General features: G+C 40.9%; 1 long non-coding RNA gene across 1 annotated transcript; it reads right to left on the bottom strand.

The window, feature by feature from the left end:
• Positions 1-3,881: 3,881 nt before the first annotated feature.
• Positions 3,882-6,380, bottom strand: LOC111816785. The gene is made up of 3 exons (XR_002821118.1): positions 6,312-6,380; positions 5,298-5,369; positions 3,882-3,940 (listed from the first exon to the last, which is right to left on the bottom strand). It is a non-coding gene; the product is annotated as an uncharacterized LOC111816785 (long non-coding RNA).
• Positions 6,381-13,765: the final 7,385 nt, after the last annotated feature.

The raw sequence follows: 13,765 nt of genomic DNA, 5'->3' as shown, positions 1-13,765 counted from the left end.
ACTGTAACATTGTATATTCATGAAATTATCAAGTATATTTACATGGCTATTTTTCAAGAAGAAGTTTATTAAATTGTGTCCCATTGAACTTATTAATACATCAAGATAGGAACCCTCCTTTGACAAGAAGGGCATTCCTCCCTCCTCCGTTCAGTGGTCAGTGGTGCTGGCAGGATCCAGGCTCCAGCTGCCTGTGGGATTCTATGTGAAGCACTCAGGAAGAGCCATAGGACCGCTCTGAGTCTAGGTTTGACAGGGTTGGGGTCACTCACTTCCAGAGCAAGTGTTTTCTCTTACAGTTAGTGCATTATTTTCTGAGTTGAATTTAGAGGATCTTAGCCGCTTACTACTTTAGACAGTATCACTGGATAATGTAAATAAAATTCACAAGGTAATCAATTATGTTAAGCTATCCTTACCAAACTGTTTAAGCAAATACATTTGTGATATAGTAATGTGCATATATACTTATTAACCCAGTAAATAGTGGAATAAGTAATAAATCAAATATCTGTCAAAGTTTGAATTAACTGATGGACATAAACATTTCTGCAAAACACTTAATATAACACAAAATTACCTACCGATTCCACAAGTGACAGTTTCACAGGTGACACAACTGACACTGCTGTGAAGTTTTGTCTACATGCATAATTGAAGAGTGAATTTCAATTGGAGATCAGTAAAATAGTTTCCCCCATCTAAGCTCATAGGTCTTGAATTATATCCTTGAACCATTTAGAGGACCCAGGATAAGACCTCTATTTCTTTTAGGCTATTACATCTCTAGACATAATGAACAAGATCTTGCTGTCTAATTAGTTTGTGAAAATTTTATGTGAATATACTGTTGCAGTTTCATGGCTCCTGGACTCTCTCAATCAAAAAAGTGTGTGTGCTTCTGCTGATGTTTTACTGTGTCAGCTTTTGAATGTCATGAAGAGAGTTGCCCTGCTGTGTGGAATGTTACCTTTCTCTGTCCTCTCTTCATCATTCCAACTTCTACATGCAACATTTACCTCCCCATGCTATTCCCCATGTTTGTTTCATGAACACTACTGTTTCTTTCCTGTCTAGTTTTTCACTTCTTTCTTGTTCTCACATTATTTAAGTATTATTACTCACCAATGAATATATTTGTCCCAGTTATTCATTGAATAGTCCTATCATAATTATCACTGAAAGGATGCTCTGCATATCCTTGAAGAGTTGCTTCTCCATAATAGTAGTGGGTTATCCATCTTTTCTCTTAATTCAATGAACAGAAAGATTTGTACTAATAGTGTTTGTGGACAGGATATCATGTCTGCATCTTGTACTATGAATAACCACTAAGAAGACAACAATATGCAATGTATTAATTATTGAAACTGTCCTACTGATCGGTTTTGAAACTGTCTCATTGCTATTTGCTTCTCCCAATTCTTTTTTTTTTTTTTTTTTTTTTTTTTCGGAACCAGGGATTGAACTCAGCCCCTTGCACTTGCCAGGGAAGTGCTTATTCCACTGAGCCATCTGCCCAGCCCCTGCAATTTGTTTCTCAATAAAATTATTTTTAAAAAAAATTTTAAAAGAGTCCCTTCTCTTCTACTTTCTACCTCATCCCACCAATATCCCCAACTCTATGGCAATGGGAGAGGACAAGCATAAGAACATAGGTAAATGGGGGGGGGGACTACCCGCTCAGGCCACCCCTCCTGTCCCTCTCTCGGGGCAGGAGCTTTCTTTCTCTCAATAAATATAGTCTGCTTATAAAAAAAAAAAAAAAAGAACATAGGTAAATGGAATGCATGCTTTTTCAATGTAACTCAGGGATATTAAAAGACCTGCTCTCTCCTGGGAGCAACAGCAGACTGTAAATGATCAGAAACTTGTTCACTCCTCTCCAGATAGAAGAGTTACCTGCATAAAGGGAGGTAAGCCATAGAGCAGGTAGACAGTTCAATTCAGTGACCTTACAGGTCTTGTCTACCTTTGGATTTCTTACATCCCATGTCAGTTATAGCTAAACAACTCAGAATCTTACATCCAGGTTCTGTACCTGTAAATTGGTTGTGATTGGTATATGCCCAGATTTTAAATTGGAACAATCAATAGAAATTAGGCAAACATTGTCTGCTCAGGTTGTTCGATATGGGCTTCATTTTTATTTGGTTGTCAGCATGTCTTTCTTGTATGCTGCTACTTTATTTTCTTGTGGAAGGATACAGTGAAGTAGTTACCCAAAATTATTGTTCTTGGGGTCAAAAAATACCGCAGTCACACATATTTTGTTAATGTTTTCTGACATTGCTAAAGAGGAGGGGATTACAAAGTTGCTCAATAAAAATCAATAGATAACATCTTTGTTTTTGTAATAAAATTAGCTTTATTTTGTGCTGTGACTGAAAATGAACATTCTCACTGTCAGAAAATTTTAAATTACATATATAATCATTAGCAAAACAATTTTGTCTTATCAAATTCTATTGCCCAGAGATGACTGCAGTTAATTTATGGACAAGCTCATAGATGTCTGTCTACTCGTGCAAATATATGTGGAGGTAGATGTCTGTAGTTTTAAGCAAACAGAATAATTTTAAACACATTATTATGTCAGGAGCACATTTCAGCTCAATGAATGTAGCTTTGTATGGTTATTTCAGTGAGGATTCAGTATTCCATTGATGAGGGATCACCATTTAGCTAGTAAATTCATCTGTTGTTTTAAGAAAGATCAGACCTGGTAACACAGTGTCACACTGCCTTGGCAGCCTCTGCAATGATCACTACACAAGCATGTCAGGCGATGTTAACACCAGCCTTGGTCACTTCAAAGGATCCCGCTCTTCTGTGACAGAATCAGAAATGCAGTCTACATGTGAAAGCTCAAGTCAAATCAACACTGGGAATCTATAAGAATCCCAGGGGAATTTAAAGAAAAATAGGCTTCTCTCCTAGATTCTGTGTCATGAGGAATGGGCCCTTCTTCTTCATAGTAGCAGTAGGACCTCCTGGTAAGCAACAAAGGGGTTGGGGGGTGGCAGGTGGAAGGAGCCCATCCTGACCAGTCCTAGGCAGCAGTTCTGTGGGAAGCTGAGCAAACAGGGAAGGCTGGCACTCTATGCCAACTGTTATTTTGATCCCTATGGAAAGCAAAAACAGGACATGGCTTCCCAGAATCAGCAAGAACATCATGTGGTCATCACAGAAAACTGGAAACAGCCTAAAATTTAGAAGATATAATTTTCCCAAGTATTAAGGATCGAACCCAGGCTCCAATTTGCAACCCACCTGCTTTGACCTCTAGAGGGCTCAGATCCCAAGTGTGTGCCACCACTCCTGGCCAGGAGGTAGCATCCCTAACATGGAGGAAGAAACTGGGACCAGGGTCTCATTTCTATAGATGAAGAAACTGTGACACACAGTTATACAGAATTACTGTAATGCAAGGCTGGATGCGAACAGCAAATCTCCACAAAGAAGAGATCTAAGACTTGGATGGGCATCTAGGTGGACTGACATGAAAGGAAGAACAGACATCAAAAAGATGACAAATACATTTCTCTTTTAGGAAATCCTGATGAGACACATAGCTTTTGTTACTCCCATTGGGAAAGCAATTTTATTCAATGCCTTCCTTTGAACTCTTGCTTCTATTAAAAATTAATTAGTGCTCTGATGAAGGGAAAGCCTCCCCTTAGCAGGGAGATTTCTAGCGCTGTTCACTAGAGGTGGTAAGTCATCAGTACTTCTATGTGTAGATGAACATAAAAACAAATGCCCTGTCTCACAATACTACTGTTTTATTCGAGACATTAAAGGCATCAAACAGACACTAAAAATGCACCCTTCTACTCACCTATGATAAACATCAAATGAATGTTTCTATTACCCAAATGAGATATGTAGCTGATATAAGAACCGCTGTGTTTTCATATTTAGGACATTGCACTAGCTCCTAGGGAAAACAAAGACATAGCTTTCATCAATGGAAACTTCATAGTTTTATTAAAACAAACAAACACACATCAGTAAAAGACAACAACTAAGTACCAGAAATAGTTCACCCAAGATCTCACAGAACATGAGCTCCAAGAGAGGTGCTGAAGTCAGATACTCTTTAAGCATACTCATATGAGCAGAGGAGAATACTGGATCCTCCTTCCACTGTTACACATCCTCCCTGAACCAGAAGACACCAGTTTAACTGATCAAGGGCCAGAGATGCTATGTTTTTCTTAACTATAAACCCAGACAACAGGAAAACAATGTGAAGTAAGTGAGAGGAGAGTAACTCAGTCCTATGTGAGGATACTGTTAGTTAAAAAAAAAAAAAAAAAAAAAAAAAAAAAAAAAGAACAAAAAGCAGATGTGTTTAGGCATGCCTCTAAAGGTCTATTTTGAGTTGAGAGGAATCTGTCCTTTTGTTTATTCCACCCAGAGCATGCCCTGGCTCTAAGCTCACTCTGACATCCTGTTGCCAGAAAAACCCCTCCCCCTCCCTTCCCAGCACTGTCTGCAGGTGCTTTCAACCTAAAAATGAAGTCCTCTGCTTGAGCCAGTAAAGGGCTCCGCTGAATGCTTGGCAGAGAAAGCTGCTGGCCCGATTTGCACATGCATATCTGGGAGGGTTCCAAACAGATGCATATGCATTTTCTCTTTCTTGGCAGGAGAGCTGAGAATTTAAGCATTCTTATGGGGAATATATGCTGCTCTGAATACTTAACCCATCACGGAAGCAGCGCAAAAGAGTTCCTAGAAAAGATGAGACCTTCCGCCTCCTTTTGGAGCCTGTAACTTGGCCTCCTGTGTCTTTGTTGCTTTTTATGAAAGCTTTAGTGACTTTCTTTGTGAACGGGTGATTTTCACTGTCCTGAGCTCTCTAGGGTCTATTTTATTTTCAACAATGATTTCCATTTCATCGGAATCTATTGTCATGGTCAAAGATGTGCTTCTTTATTCAGAAAGTGACATCAGTAGAGGTGGAAAAAAAATATTGTCTGAAACCCATTTGGGGGCAATTTAACAAAAAGGTGGCATAAATGAGAGTAACCTATAATTTTATTACCTGGAGCTACATGCTAACAAGGACAAAATGATTCTCAACAATAGGTGAGCCACAGATGAATCAGTAGCCTGACTGGCAAATCCTAAACAATAACTCTTAGTCCTTGGAGTCATTTAATCCCTACATGATCAGAGAGAACAAAGAAAGTCCTGCATATCAGGAAGATTTTATAATTTCATATTTGTCTGGGCTAAATACAGCCAAGAGCTTTTTAATATTCTCCCCAAAGGATACTTTGAAAACTCACCAAATAGGAATTACTCTATAAAAAGGCAGAGATACAATGCTCTGCAAATAGTATTTTCTTAGACTGGAGAAACTGCAAATAAAACAAACACAACAAAGCAAATTAAACAGTTGTTTGAAAGAGTACGAGAGTAATCCAGCCTCCTTGATTTGACATTGCAAATGATTTTAATAATGGCTGGCCAGATTCTTTGATAAATACAGTAAGGGAATACTTTTTGTTTCTCCATCTGCTCAATATTCCAGGTTTTCTTTTTAATTTGCTCCTTTGGCTGAGCTTCTGCCCACCCTCCAACTGCCTCCCATCCTTCCTCTTCTTACCTGTGTGACCCGATTATGTCCGACATGGGTCCCTTCCAAGAGCATCTCCCCACAACTCAGAGCCCAGTAGTACAGTCACAGACACTTAGACATCTGCACCGACTCCTGAGTCTATTCTTTGGCTCAGTAGGACGCCTTGAAGAAAGGTACTCAAGCAGGGTCTAACAGGATCTTTATGAGTTGGGAGTTTATGTTCCCTCTTTAGGGTAACCACTTGGCTAGGAGATGACAGAGATGCTGAGACTCCCTGCGTTCACCTCCCCCTGGCACCCAGCAGCAGGGATTTATGATCAGCCAAGACCAGAGGGCACCCCACAGTGGGACTGTGCACAAGGCCTTGTAAAACAAAGACAGTGTCTTCAGGCATCAGCAGCACTCAATTGTAGACAGGCTGGTGCACCAACAATTCCCCCTAAAAGAATAACAGTGGCTAAGGAGGAGGCACTTCCAACTGCGAAGCAATTAGAGTGCTGTTGGATAGCTGATTGCTTGCGTGTGGTCCCCTTAGTTCCCTGGTGGAGCCCGCTCATAGTTCTGCAATTGGATAAAATGGATTGGAATGAGGCTGTCATATAGAACTGCCAGCTGCTCTACTGTTAATAAAGACACTATTTAGCTATTAATACATCCCATTCTTCCATGTTGTGCCCATTCAAACAAAATATCTTTGTTTGTGGAGGGGGTGTAACCACACCTGTTCTTGATTGGAGAATCCGTGGTCTGTGGAGGCCCCTCTTCACCACCCTGCAGCACTGCAGCTCCCAAGCAGTGCTTGCCTAAAGAAGAAATGGGAACCAAACAGCACGATTAAAACATGAAAACACAAAACTGCTGTTGCTTCAAACAGCATTTTGTGCTGTACACATTATGGTTTATTGGGCAAGTTAGAATTTGCTTGTGAGCAAATTCCATGTGACCAATGACCTTTCCTTTTTAAAAAAGTTATTGAGTTTTCAGCATTGCTGGGTCTGAAGGCTGAATTCTCCAAGGAGATATCAGCAGGAGAAATGCAGCTGTAGGCGAGGTCAGTGACCCGAAACACGGCTTCCTGAGCAAATGAAGCGGCAGGGCACATCTCATTCCTCCCCACAGCAAGCACCGTGCCAGGCTCTTCAGCACACCTGCCCTGAGGATGCCTAACATAGGGAGTGTTCATGCACAGGAGCAGCACCCCCAAGCGAGCCTCGCTGTGGCCCCTCTTTCTGTGGACAGACAGGAAGCACACAGGGTGTCGAGTGGAAGCTGATCTGGAGCTGTAGTGAGAGCCTACAGTTCACCCACATTTCCTGAATTTATGAGGACGTTGTCCCACTGCCACTGCCACTATGAGAGAACAGAGGCAAGGAAATGATGACAGTCATTGTCAGTCTGTGGGAATTAGGTGTTCTCGGGTAGTCTGCTAGAGCTGCTGCAATAAAGTGCCATCCGCTGGTAACTTCAACAACACATGTGTGTCTGTTACTTCCAGAAATGGAGAAGTCCACAGTCCATGTGTGGGCACGGCAGGTTTCCTAGCGGGGCCTCTCTCCTCAGCTTATGTGTAGCTGCCTTCTCAACGCGTGCTCACATGGCCCCTCATCAGTGCATATGTGGGGATCCCTTCTTAAAAGGACTTTAGTCCTACCATATCTGGGCCCCTTTTGTGACATCACTTAATTTTCATCACCTCCTCATAGGCCCTAGCTCCAAATGTACTCATAGGAGGGGTTAGAGTTGCAAAATGCAAGCTTGGAGGTAGGTCTGTAACACTAGGCAAAGCATTCTCTTTGTTCTTCCTAAGAGATAAAGGGTAGGAACACATCCTTCAATTACTCAGGAAGATGGGGCTCCTTCAGAAAGGGGGAGTAGCCTCTCTGCTCCTAGGCATTCTGTGAACTACCTCAGACTTGCAGCCTGTAAGCTACATGCTCGCTCTCCGCAGTTGTTGCTTCCTACCCGAGGAAGGATGACTTCTGTAGGACCTGCCCTCATGTTCAGTTTTGGACATATACCTTGCTGGCTGGGAGGGCAGCGACATTATGTACTCACCACGTTTTACTTTTGTAGGTGCTCAGGATTGAACCCAGGGCTTTCACACTGAGATACATGAACAGTTCATTTTATTTTTTCATTTGAGACCAGGTCCCATTCAGGTACTAGGTTACCTGGGCTGAGCTCAAACTTGCAGTCCTCCTGCCTGAGCCTCCCAGAGTGTTGATACTACAGGCATGTACTGTCTCAGGAGAGATTGCCCCTGCCAAGGGCAGCACATTCTCTGCAGTGGTAAAGAGTGTGCCTGGGTGCATGCCTCTCACATGCAAGCTAACCCCTGCTGAGCTCCTAGCCTCCAACCACTTAGATCTCATTCTCAGATACAAGCCAGTGTTTCCCCAGTCCTAGATCAACCAGAGGAACTAGTGACCATCTCTGTCCCAGAGAGCACTGACTTTATTCTAACTGCGCCATAACAAGTGGCCTACCACATCCTTGACTCTTCCATTGAAACTACTTAGTGACTCCAGTTTTGTTTTGTTTTGTTTTGTTTTTTTGATCTGTGCTTCTGCCTCTGACCAAAATCTAGCACTTGCCCGTGTGACCTTGTCTGGGTTCACACACCCCTCCTTCAGAGACTGTGAGTACCGAGTTCTTTCAAAGATGCTGAACAGCCTGTACCATCATTTAGTCACCACTAGAGACTGAAAACCAAGGGTACAATTTGAACAATTGTCCGACTGAGGACTGCTGCAAGGACAGAAGAGAACTTCTGGCTCTTGTGGCGCCAAGTGGGGGTAAGAGCTCAGAAGAGTGTTGAACCTGTGGGCAGGAGAAAGTTCTGCATAACTCAGGCACTGGAGTGGAGCGACTGGAACGGACCTTTGCCCCAGGGAAACTACAATCATCTAACCAGGACATGGTGTCTACAGAGACCCCCAGGGGCACTTAGAACTAGATGAGACCAGAGAACAGAAGCTTGAACCATCTCCTGCCATGGACCTTTAAAATGACGAATTATAAAGGGTAACCTTTGCCTCTGCCACCTATTCCCTGAGTCTACACAAGAAGAGAGAAGAACAGAAAAGGAGCGTGCTAGAGCCCTAGCACCCATCTTCCCGCCACATTGAGCCTTCATAATTTGATATCTGTAACTCATCCAGAGGAACTTTAATTTTGATCTCTATTTTTAATGAGAGAAAAAAAGATTACATAGCAATGAAACAATTTCAAAACAGATTAGTAAGACAGTTACAATAATTAATACACTGCATATTGTTGTTTTCTTAGTAGTTATTCAGAGGACAGGATGCAGACATGATATCTTGTCTAAACAATATTAGTACAAACTTTTATTCTTAGTGAACTATGAGAAAGTAGCTGTATACCTATCCTAAGTCTCTTGTATATACATATATATATATATATATATATATATATATATATATTTTTTTTTTACTCAAACCATTGCATATGCTAAGCAAGTACTTTATCAATGAGTAACATCCTCAGTCCTTTTTCACTTTTTATTTTAAGACAAGGTCTCACTAAGTTGCCCAAGCTGACCTTGAACTTGTTATTCTCCTGCCTCAGCCTCCCAAGTATCTGGGATTATAGGCATGTGCCACACTTCTAGTCAGTATACAAAAGGGGATTTAAAAGAATTAATGGTGTCAGGAAAATATTTTAATTCATGCCATTTTATATTTACATATCTTCGTTAGCAGCCATATTTCTTTCTGAGATAGAAAGTGTGTAAGTAAATAACTTGGAAAAAGTTAAGAGAACAATAGCGAGTATAGTGACACCCACAATGCAAGTGCTTAGTCAATCTGCGGAGTGATAATTAAAGTACTCCTGTGCTTTAGAAAATTCCTACGAAGTGTCTGTGGAAAGGATGTTGTTCATAAACAGCTTATTTGGAAACCTCAGATCACCACAGATCCGGAAAGGACAGGCACCAGAAGCACACGTTAGCTGCCATCCGGGCAGCTCTAGGCCTTGCTCTCCGCCTGTGCAGTCCCAACCGCGCGCTCTGCCGCCTCAGCTGCGCGTCAGCGTTCCTGCGCGGCCTCACTGGGGAGGAGGAAATGTCTAGTGTGAACTCCTCCTTTCAGATTTGACTCAGTTTCTTGCTTCTTCATTTCCCAGAAATACTTCTGCGCTATAATTTTAGTCCTTGAAGTATGTTTGTTTTTCTTTTTTTCTTCTTCAGAATTCTCTGCTTTATTTCCAACTTCAGTCTTCTGAGAATTCTTTTGTATGGATTCATCTTGACACTTCACAGCATGGTGGATTGATTCCTTTTTATCTTGGCCTGGGTGTAGGAATCCCAGATTTGGCCCCTTTTCTTCAGAACCATGGGTGAATGATTTTCGCACCCTCAGTTCAAGCACTACCTGCGACATCAAACCCTTTCGGACACTAGATGGATTATTTCCTGTTACTTCTATTTTAAAGCTAGTCATTCTGCATTTATACCTCGTTTTTTATGCATCCATTTCCTATAGTAAAGTGTGAACATCTTAGAGTCATGGTCTTATTTATCTTCGTGTCTCCAGTGTATAGTGTGTATCAGAGTTTATCAAATACCCTGAAAGAATAATGGGGGATCGATACAGGACGCCTGGCTACACGGCCTTGATCGCGCTCTCCCGGCCCGGCTGCACAGTGCTCACACTGCTCGGGCAGAGCAAGGTAGGCTTCGCTCGCCTAGATCTGCAGCCGTTGTCAGCCTTAGATGAAGTTGGCTTCCGGTCTTCCCTCAGACAAGTGTCATGTTTTATTGTTTGCCCCACTTCGCACCGTAACAGTGAGGCCTCACCGAATACAGAAGGACAGTGTTGGTGAGAGCAGCACAATCAATTCCAGCCCTTCTGTTCTAACAAGGTAGCACACCATTGTTCCCCTGGGGATCACCAGCCAAGCAGAACTGGCCCTAAAGAATGGACTGTGTCTGGGTCCTAGAGCTCTCTTACTCCAAAGGTGATGTAATTCCTTTTCCCGCTACCTGAGGCTTCACATGGAAGGTCAAGGTAGTTTGATTATTCGTCCTAGCTTCCAGGACAAGAGTTGGACTGTCCATTGTAAGATAGATAAAGAACTGGGGTAAATCAATTTAGTAAACCAAAAATGAGAAGAGTAATGAAACTCTACGAGATATTTTACTTCTTTGTATTCCCTGACACACATAATATACAATTTTAAGATAGACACTCCATGGATTCTCTCTGAGAGGAAGATAGAGTTTATGATATACAGTCTTTCCCATAATAAATAACTAAAATGCATATTAAGTAGTTTTATGTCTTAAGGCAGTTTATTGGCCATATAAATTGAAAATTATAGAATTTGTAGGTATTAGTCACTTTTATGTCTGTGTCTAAGAATTTCTTAGTTTTTCCTTCCTGCGTAGTACTTTTATCTTGGGGTTAACTTTCCCTTCATAAGCAAGATAGCTTCATGAGTATCAGAAATTATATTTGTATAATCTTACTATTCAGAGGAAGAGGAAAAAAAACACTGAAACTTGTAGAGTTACTTCTAACCATTGTACCAATAGCTATGACAAAAAAAGGAGTAAGATTATATAGGCTGGCATAAGACAGTCAAGATCAGTCTATAGATCGATAAGTGACATCAGTTCCAGTGTTACAACCAGGGGGAATTTTCTAGAAGTTTAACATGGAGAACAGATACAGAGAAGCATCTAGAAAACTCCACAAAATATAAAAAAGAAGTGAAACAGAAGGAATGAACAAAAGAGGTAGGAAAGAATAGAAGGAGAAATAGAAAAGAAGAAAGTATAAATGATGGAATGAAGAAAGGAACAAGACAAGCAGGATAAACTTGTTCTTTATTATACCAATACCTTGGGCTATGCATGGTTCAAGTGACACATGCCAATACTGGGAGCAGGGAAGGCATATAAGGGTGAAGCATTAACTGAACTCTCTTAGGATAAACACTAGTACTCTACACCACTGCATTTCTCTGGCTTACTCAACGTGAAATTACAATAGAACTCATTTACTATCTCCAGAAGAAACATAAAATGATGGTGATCTACAGACAGATATACCAGACAAACTGTATACATTCATGACTTCTTCTTCCTGCTTTGATAGTCTGAGAATAGTGTTCCAGGGGCACTGAGGAGAGGGGAGCAAAGCATGCTGGGTAAATGAAATAAGCACCCGAAGGTATATCCAAAGATTCAGGAGTTCAAGTCTGCTCTTTCACATATTATTCATGTTCACATGATCACCTTGCATAATTTCTTTAAGTTTTAGTATTCTTATTTATACAGTGGAGATACCATCTGCCTCACAGTGTTAGTATAAATATTATATAAAATAACCCATAGAAAGTAGCTATAATAGGTTTTTAGCAAGAGTTCATTTGTTTCCTCTTAAAAAATCTGCTCAGAAAAGTATTTAACACACTTTGGAATATTCAGCTTGAATTATTAGGCACAGATAAAACATCTGGTCAGATTCTAAGGGTTTTTGATCCTTCATGGAGACCACTGGCAGCCTTCGAACACCATCATCTACCAAACCCCACAACAGACTGTGCGCTAACACGTGTGCCTTAGTTTCCCATAACAAATATTAATTCAATGATTCTAAATAGTGATGGTCCATTATAGACTAAACAGCGAGGAGGAGGAGGAGGAGGAGGAGGAGGAGGAGGAAGCAGAAGAGAGGGGGAGGGAAGCAGAGACCGAGAATATGAAGGAGTAAATGAGAATTGTGGTGGAATTTGAATGAGTTAGTATGATCTCTGCCACTATGAGTAAGCATCAAGCCACTCTTACAGGTGAGTCTTGCCTTGCTCCTTCCTGTCCCACATTTCAGGCTGCTATGGTGTAATCTCCTGAATAAAGAGCGCAACGGCCAGCCAGATAGTTCAGCGGACTAGAGCGTTTGCTTAGGCAGAGCTGGGGTTCGATCCCCAGCATGCCGTGCTGGCCCTGACCCCGGGGCACACTGAGACAGTGACCGAGACTGGGCATGGTAGAGTGCACCTGTAATCCCAGCACTTGGGAAACTGAAAATAAGAGAACCACTGTGAGTCTGATCTACATAGTGAGACACTGTAGACCCTGCAGATCCTGTACTAAATGCATTTAAAAAAAAATACAAATTTTAGTCTAGTACTTGCTGTTTGAGAACTTTTTCTCAGAATATTCTAAGGCCAGTTTAGAAACAGTAACAAAGAGTGCCCAATTCAAAATCCCTTCAGTTTTATCAACCCAGATTTAGCACACACACACACACACACACACGTGATAAACAAAATGTTTAATCTTAATATTTATTTGCCTCTTAATAGTTTAGCATCTTTTGATACACTTGGATGAAAAGGTACCTATTGATGAAACTCTATTCCTTTTTTGTTTTCAGTTTTTGTGATGCTACCTGGTTAGGTTTGGTTACATTTTAATGATAATTTCATAAATACACTCCTAAATGTCCAAGATAGTAAAGTATGCTATTGGTTTATTTAATTCATCTACTTACTAACTCATTTAAAAGCATATGATAGAATATGGTGTGAAAAGATGCTCCTTGATCTAGACCATGAGAAGCAATGTTTAGTTTTAATTTCTTCACACAGCCAAAGAAACACTAAACTTTGTCCATCAGATGTAGTATTTGTAAGCAAGGATGTACAGCAATAAATCTCACATTCTTCACAAATGAAGGTCATTCAAAATGAATGAACTGATATGAAATCAGAGAAAAAAAACTTTCTTTGCAACTCCCTGAAATATAGTACTAAGCTAGAAATTCCTGAGATGTTTTTCTTGAATCATTCAGTATGGAGAGGGTAAAGAAGAAAAAAGTTCTGTTTTCAAAATATATGAAAAATGGTGGCACATGCGTGTAATTCCAGTACTAGGGAGACAGAAATCAGGAGGATCACTATGAATCCAGGTTGCGTAGTGAGACCCTGCGCGCGGGCGCGCGCACACACACACACACACACACACATGTGAAAAATAATTTAATTTCTCATTTTGGGGATTTAAAATGACTACTAGCAAACTAGAGCTTTGAGATGCCTGTGGTTAAAATGAGTATTGCCAGTTGTCTGTTTCAGTTTGATTCTTCACTCTTTTTTTTCCTATAAAACTTAATAACCTCTAAGCATATTATTCTCTTCCATAAG

Source organism: Octodon degus, unplaced genomic scaffold (genome assembly GCF_000260255.1).
Source record: "Octodon degus isolate 3935 unplaced genomic scaffold, OctDeg1.0 scaffold00040, whole genome shotgun sequence".
Taxonomy (NCBI): Eukaryota; Metazoa; Chordata; class Mammalia; order Rodentia; family Octodontidae; genus Octodon; species Octodon degus.
Note: the sequence above shows the minus strand (reverse complement) of the source record. Positions and strands in the feature narration are given on the sequence as shown.